At 42.3% G+C, this 7,793-nt stretch overlaps 1 pseudogene; it reads left to right on the plus strand.

The window, feature by feature from the left end:
• Positions 1 to 915: 915 nt before the first annotated feature.
• Positions 916 to 4,883, plus strand: LOC122647452 (annotated as a pseudogene).
• Positions 4,884 to 7,793: the final 2,910 nt, after the last annotated feature.

Below are 7,793 nucleotides of genomic sequence, written 5' to 3' on the forward strand. Positions count from 1 at the left end.
CAACTTAGACTGCATTTATCTGTGTTTGAGTTGTGTGAGTGGAGAAATTGGCTGGTTTTGTATTCTTTCCGATTCGTATTTTTGGGTGCTGTTGTTGCTTCAGTGTACTCATATTTTGGGATATGAGATTTATTTTCCCTTCTTATTGGCATATTGTTTATTTTATGTTCAACATTTGTTCACTTTGTTTTAAGGTAGTAGGGATCATTCTGAATAGAACCATCCTTCTCAAATACTAGGCTAAATCAGAAGTCTCTTGTTTACTGTAGCCTGAGGGGGTACCCTAGCCCGGTAAAGCGTTAAAACTTAACAGGTCTGGAAGCAAACTTTCATTTATGGAATCCAAAATGGCCTTCTTTGAATTCGAATGGCAAGCAATAACAAGGTTGAGTAACTGGAATAGTTAAGGTATAGTTTGGTCCGGATGAGTGGAAAGTTCTAAATCACTACTGAGTTTAAGAAGAAAGAACAAATAGATAATTAAATGGCTTGGTACTTGGTAGGTGGAGTTTCACAACTCTGTATGGGCGTTTATGATGGAGTTATCGTTGGAGGAATTATTTTTCTAGATAAATAATGCTAATAATACAACAAAGAAACTAAGTCTGAACTTAGAAAATAACTTATTGAGACCTTCGTCTTTCTGATGGATTGAATGTGAGGCTAACATGGCTGGATATTGATGGGCATATTTTCCGAGTTCTTGCTCCCCTAAGCCTGCAGCTGTAATTTTTAATTCCCATGGATCTTCCCCAAACATTGTAGCTATTCTGTTTTTTCTGTGTCTGTCTTTCATGTTCTTGAGTGTTTGCTTGGGGTCTTGTATACTTGCACTGAAAATCTCTTTTTGTTTCACTTGTTATTTGGATAATTTGGCTATGTTGTTTGATAGCCTTTCTTGTTTATATTAACCTTGGTTTCTTCCTTCCTCATGCAGCAGCTGCAGGTACAACCACATGTGTCAAAGGATGCCATGTGTCACGACCATTTTGTTGCCATCTTATGCATGTTCAGTGGCATTTTTGTGATGAATTATGTGTTGATGAATTCAGCAGCAGCTGTTTTCCACAGTGCCGGCCTTATTGTCCTTACTTTTCAGGATGCACTTTTGCTAATGGACCAGGTACTTTTGTTTCTGTAAGCCGTCACATGCAGGGTGTCTGTCGTTTATTGAGGCAGTGTGAATTGCACTACTTCTAATATGCTTTATTCTCCCCCAATTTATTATGTTATTTATAGATAATATCTATATATATTTTTTACTTCTTTCACAGGTATTTAGGAGTCCCATAGCACCTTTGGTCTTTTTCTTGGTGCTGTTCCTCTCTAGCCAGATCACAGCAGTAACCTGGAATTATAGTGGGCAAGTAGTTTTACATTATCTTTTCAGAATAGACCTACCTGATTGGCTACATCGTGCAGTCATCAGAATTCTTGCCATTGTTCCGGCCCTTTGCTGTGCCAGGAATTATGGAGCGGAAGGGATATATCAAATGCTTATTTTCACACAAGTTCTGTTAGCTATGCTGCTTCCGTCTTCTATCATCCCCTTATTTCGGGTAGCCTCATCAAGATTGATTATGGGTGTCTTCAAAGTCTCTCAATTTCTTGAATTCTTAACTTTCATTACCTTAATTGGGGTGCTCGGCTTAAACATTATCTTTGTTGTGGAGATGCTATTTGGCAGTAGTGACTGGGTGAGTAATTTGAGGTCAAACATGGGAAGCAGTGCAGCCCCCCCGTATGTTCTTGTCACTGCTTGTTTGTCGCTTTGTATGATGCTTTGGCTAGCAGCCACACCATTGAAGTCTGCTACTGTCAAACTGGATTCACAGTTATGGTACTCAGATCTACAAAGGACACAACTGCAACCATCGGTGGAGAGGGAGGAAAACAATTTGATTGAGGCCAGACATGAGGAGGAACCTGCAGAAGCAGACCCAGCACTGGAGAAATCTTTGGGTTGTCCTTCAGATGGTTCAGTTGCAGAATTTGATATTGATTTGCCTGAAACAATTATGGATTCTGATCAAGAACCTCTTTTCATTTCTGTTGAGAGTCATACTGTTATGACTAGCACTACTATTTCCCCTACCACTAGTACTGCAGTTCTTGGCTCAATAACATTTCATCCGGAAGAATCAGCATCCACAACTGAGTCGGCCCCAGATGCAGTTGTAGGAATTGAGGCATGTGATGATAGGCTGCAGGATTCTGGTACTTCACTGAAGTGTGAATCTGTGGACCCAGTTGCAAAGACTGCTGGGGTGGGTGAGGACATACAGACTGAGAAGGATGATGATGAGGGGGATACTTGGGAACCTGAAGAATCATCCAAAGTGGTTTCTGGGAGTGGGCTGCCTTCAAATTCTGAGGGTCCAGGATCTTTTAGGAGTCTCAGTGGGAAAAATGATGAAGGCGGAAATGGAGGTGCAAGCCTTTCAAGGTTATCTGGGTTAGGCCGTGGTGCCAGGCGTCAATTAGTTGCCATTCTTGATGAGTTCTGGGGTCAGTTGTATGACTTCCATGGGCAAGCAACTCAAGAAGCAAAGGCTAAGAAACTGGATATGTTGCTGGGGGTAGACCCCAGACCCACTGCTTCTTCTCCGAAATTAGACCCTTCAGGAAATGAGTCATCTGGATACTTCTCTGATAGAGGGTCTGGGTTTCTGGTCAATTCTAGCCTGAATGACTCTCCCAAGCAACAGAGAGTGCCAAAGAGTGTAGCATCATCCTATGGGGCTCAAATGGGATCATCCTCATCGTGGTCTACCCACATGCAATTATTGGATTCATATGTGCACAGTTCCAGCAACAACGTTGATGACTATGGTGAGCGGCGTTATTCTAGTTTGCGCCTTCCACCATCTTCTGAGGGATGGGATTATCAGCCTGCCACAGTGCATGGATATCAGATTGCATCTTATCTCAGTAGAATGGCTTCAGAGAGGGATTCTGATCCCTTGATTAGTCTAATGGACCCACCAACTCCTAAATCCACATCATTTGTCCCCACAAACTACAGAGATTCGATTGCATATGCTCTGGGGCAAAAACCACAAAATGGGATGAGCTCTATGAATGCAGCTGCCATGCGGAATCCAGCGGTGGCAAGGAACATCTCATTGCAAACTGAAAGACCCTATTATGATCCCTGTTCTGCTGGCATGGAGACTGCAGAGACTTCAGCTCACAATAAGAAATATCATAGCTTACCTGATATTTCAGGTCTTGCAATTCCTGGTCGGGATTCACTTGCATCTGAAAGGAGTGCTCAATGGGGCAGTCCCATTGGTTTTGGACAGTTTGCGGGAAGAGCAAACTATGAACAATCATCATATTCAAATAGTGGACTCAGGACGGAAGGAGTTCCTTTAGCATTTGATAAAATCTCTCCATCCAAGCTCTACAGAGATCCTTTCTCCGTACAGCAGAGTTCAAATTCAGACACAAGATCACTTTGGTCTAGACAGCCCTTTGAGCAGTTATTTGGAGTGGCAGGAAGAACACAATGTGTAGGAGATGAGGGTGTTGGAAGTAGGTCAAACTCAGTTCTGCCAGAAGCCAGCTCTCACATAGATTTAGAGGCAAAGCTGCTGCAGTCTTTCAGATATTGTATTGTAAAGCTCTTGAGGTTGGAGGGATCTGATTGGTTGTTTCGACAGATTGATGGAGCTGATGAGGATTTGATTCATCTTGTTGCTGCCAGAGAGAGATTCCATTATGAAGCTGAAACCAGAGAGGTGAACCGGGTCGTTCAAATGCGCGACTCTCGTTACCCGTCTTCAGATCGTAAGTTTAATTCAGCACTAAAGAATGAGGAGGCAGGTCTTGCGAGGCTTCCAGTTTCCTCAGTTCCTCATTGTGGAGAGGGCTGTGTTTGGCGAATGGATCTGATTGTGAGCTTTGGTGTGTGGTGCATCCATCGAATCCTGATTCTTTCACTTATGGAAAGTCGGCCAGAGATGTGGGGAAAGTATACTTACGTTCTTAATCGCCTTCAGGTAAAGTTTGGTAAACCATGACTGGATGTGCTCTTTGGAGACATCCAGTGTCCCAGTTGGTCAAGAATAAGCATTCTATCAAGTTTCTACCATTAGACTATTGATTTCTTTTCAGGGGATCTATTTCTGCCTTCACTTTGATGATCATGACATTGGAAGTACCTTTTTTTCCCCACACTCCCCCACTAATGAATATTGTTTGTTGCAGGGAATCCTTGATTTGGCTTTTTCCAAGCCCCGGTCTCCATTGCCTCCTTGTTTCTGTCTCCAGGTTCCGGTGTTACATTCGAGGAAGTCTAGCCCACCGCAATCAAATGGGCTCTTATCACCATCTGGAAAACAAGTCAAGGTGAAATGCACAAATGCAACCATGCTCCTCGATTTAATCAAAGATGTTGAGATTGCTGTCTCCTGCCGCAAAGGCCGAACTGGCACTGCAGCAGGTGATGTGGCTTTCCCTAAAGGAAAAGAGAATTTGGCTTCAGTTCTGAAACGGTATAAGCGTCGCCTTTCTATCAAACCGCTAGGGATACATGAAGGTGGTCCTGGGTCGCGCAAGGTTTCCCATTCCCACCTCTTACACCTCGTAGAATAGTGTTGGGTTTGTGGGTAACTTTGTCAGGGAACTTAGGGCTGTCAGCTGTTGGATTCAGTTTATTACTTCTCTGATCAGTCCTAAACTCATTTAACTCATGTTCTTTTTTCTCTCCGCCCCCCCTCTCCCCTCTCCTCTCCCGGGTATATATACATACAAAAGCCTTTTGCTGCAATGTTTCATTTCCTGTATAATATAAATCTTTCTGTAAAATTAACTGAAACTGTTATTGTGATTTGCGACAGGAAAAAAAAGGGTAGATGAAAAGGTGGGAAACTGGTTGATGTTAATTTGTTGTGGGCATAGTGGTTGATTTTAATTCCCTATGATTTGTTCTTTGTTGTTTTGGGGGAGGGAAGGGGTGTGGGCTTTTGAGTTTGTGAAGACAATTGTTGCATCTTCTTGCTCTCTGCATTCAATACATGGTGCATTCAATACATGGTGAAATTGAGGGTCAAAGAGTATTGTATGGTCTGGTGGCTGAATGGGTTCATGTTGAGACTTCTAGTCAAGTTCAAGTGCAAAGGTAGCGCTAATGTTTAGTTTGTCTTGGGTGGCTTGGGGCATAAAGCGTATCGGTCTCGGCTGATATTGATATCGAATCATTGGCTGTATGGGGTTGGATTTGACCTTTTTGCCCCCTTAAGTACCTATACCATGAATTGTGATTAGTTGGTTTTTATTTTTGGGTGGGGTTGTGGTTGGGGGGAAAATTATCTCATCCTCTGCTCGGTCCAGTTCCCCAGTGCTTGTAATAAAGATCTTTGGTTGGGGAAAAATTATCTCATTCAGTTCCCTGTTTGGCCTAATTCCCCAAGTGCTTGTAATAAAGATCCGTGGTTGGGGAGGGAAGGAATATCAAATCAAATAGGAGGTTTTCAGTGTGTTCTAAGTTTGTTGGTACTTGTCAGCGAACCTTTTTCCGAGTCTGTCGGAAAGCATGACCTTCTCCATTAATTTTTAGGGAAAAGTTATTTTCACCCATGAATCGACAATTATAATTAGGATCGAGATCTTCCATACCCACGGTCAAGGAAGCGGATGCTGTTGAGAGGGTATTGTACAAGGGTAATGGGCATTATCGTCTTCGTCCTAGGGGGTTTGGTTCAGACATTAATGATTCTACGGTGGTGGCTGATCTTTTACCGTATGGTTAAGGAAACCTTATCCTTATAATTACATCTTCTTTATTTGTTGGATGGCCATCGGTGCAAGGAATTCTTCTCTCATTGTGGCTTAAGGAAACCTCAATCCCAATTGTTAAGTGTCGTTGACATCTCAAAATTAAAGTTGTGGATGGACGTAATTTTTTAGGGTATTTATCCATGTATCAATGGAAGGTGATGTTTCAAAAAATCATATGAGCTATCAATTTTTATGGTTTTCTTTAATCTTAACTGTAAATTTATAATGGCTGGAGTATTGATATACATGTATGGGCATACACGGGATATGGCACAAGGGGTGTGTTTGATTGAGTTAGACATGTGGCTAATCTAAACCACGCCTCTTTATTCAACGGTCAAAATGAACATATCATCTGTCCACGAGCAACAATAAATGATTTGTAACATACGGAAAATTGACATATATTTATGATAATAAAAGGAGGAAAAACGCTACCTAGGCGCATGCGGTGCGTTGCCCTTGCACCCAGATAGAAGACACACTATAATGACTGCCGCACCCCCATGGAAAGGCAGAAATTCCTGGGTGTGGCAGAAAAATGGGTCAAAAATTTGGGTCAGTTGATCGGGTCGGGTTGATTTTGACTGGGTTGAGTATCTTTGACCTGGTCAACGTGACTCACAAGAAAACCCAATTTTATTTATTTATTTTTTAAAACAACGCAGGCGAGTGAGATCCACTCGTCGGTCAGCCGGCACGTGAGGGCGTGTTCAGCACCAACAGATGGCAATCCACTCGCTGTTTTGATTGCCTCGTTGAGAGCTTCAACATGGTATGGTCGGTTTTAATTTTCACCGGCCCAAAAAACTGGCAGCGACGGAATTGTGTACGAGTTCATAAATTTTGGAATTTTTTTTTTGGGAAAAACTGATCTCTTTCAAGATCTATTCAAATCCATCTAAAAAGGTTGATTTTAGATCTATATGGAATGCTCTGATGCCAATTGTTAGAAATCTTTGAGTTTAAACGAGAAAACCCCAATCAGTTTGCCCATATAGATCTCTAGAACACAACCATTAATATAAGGACCAGGATCCTCTGTAGTACCGGTGGGGCGGTAGTGCACATCCGATGGCACAACAGAGGCCACATGGCACATGGCACACATGGCCTCTGCTGTGCCGCCGGATGTGCACCATCGCCTTGCCGGGTACTGCAGAGGATTTTAATTCATTAATATAAATAGGTGAAGAGAGAAAGTGAATGTACCTTGCACCTTTGGTATATTGATGAAGAACAATAGAAGATAATAATCCCAGGTAGATCTTGACGAATCAAGCTTTGAAGAGATCTTCTGTAACCTCCTGTTCTTCACCTAGAGCAAACTCTTTCTTGTGGGAGAAAAAGTAATGATGAATCATGCGAACCCTTCTTTATAGTACTTATAGTACTGTCCCAAAATCTTAACCCACTTCCACAATGAGTTTGGGCTGGCCCATCTCAATAATCGGGTGACACGCTTGCCAACACATGTATTAGGATTCCCATCTAAAGACCAGACCCCTCTAGTAATTAATTAAGCCCATTAATTTCAACTTTGGAAATTCTTACATACTTATCTTTTTTTTTTTTTTTTTTTGGTAAGAAATAAATTTACTGATCAAAGGCATGTGTACAGCTAGTGGCTTCATTTAGGCAAAGGATATGAAGCCACGGAATGGTACGTGGCCAATCTGTCTTACACATGATGGATAAGGCCTTCCAAGCTAGGGTATTTGCAACAGAGTTTAGATCCCTTGGAATACAAAGAAAGGAAATAGACGTAAAAGAGGTAGCTAATCGCCTTACGTCTGCAATCATGATAGCCGCTTCAGAGGGTGGTACACTGTTGGGGTCGAGGAGAAAGGAGAGAAGTTCCTTGCTATCAAATTCCACTTGCAATCATTGGTGTCCATCTTCAAGGGCTTGGATAAGAGCACTTTGAACTGCCACTGCTTCCCCTTGAAGAACCGAACTGAGATGGAAGGGGATCGAGAGTGCCTTCATTTGTATACCTCTATAATCTC

This window comes from Telopea speciosissima, unplaced genomic scaffold (genome assembly GCF_018873765.1).
Source record: "Telopea speciosissima isolate NSW1024214 ecotype Mountain lineage unplaced genomic scaffold, Tspe_v1 Tspe_v1.0051, whole genome shotgun sequence".
NCBI lineage: Eukaryota > Viridiplantae > Streptophyta > Magnoliopsida > Proteales > Proteaceae > Telopea > Telopea speciosissima.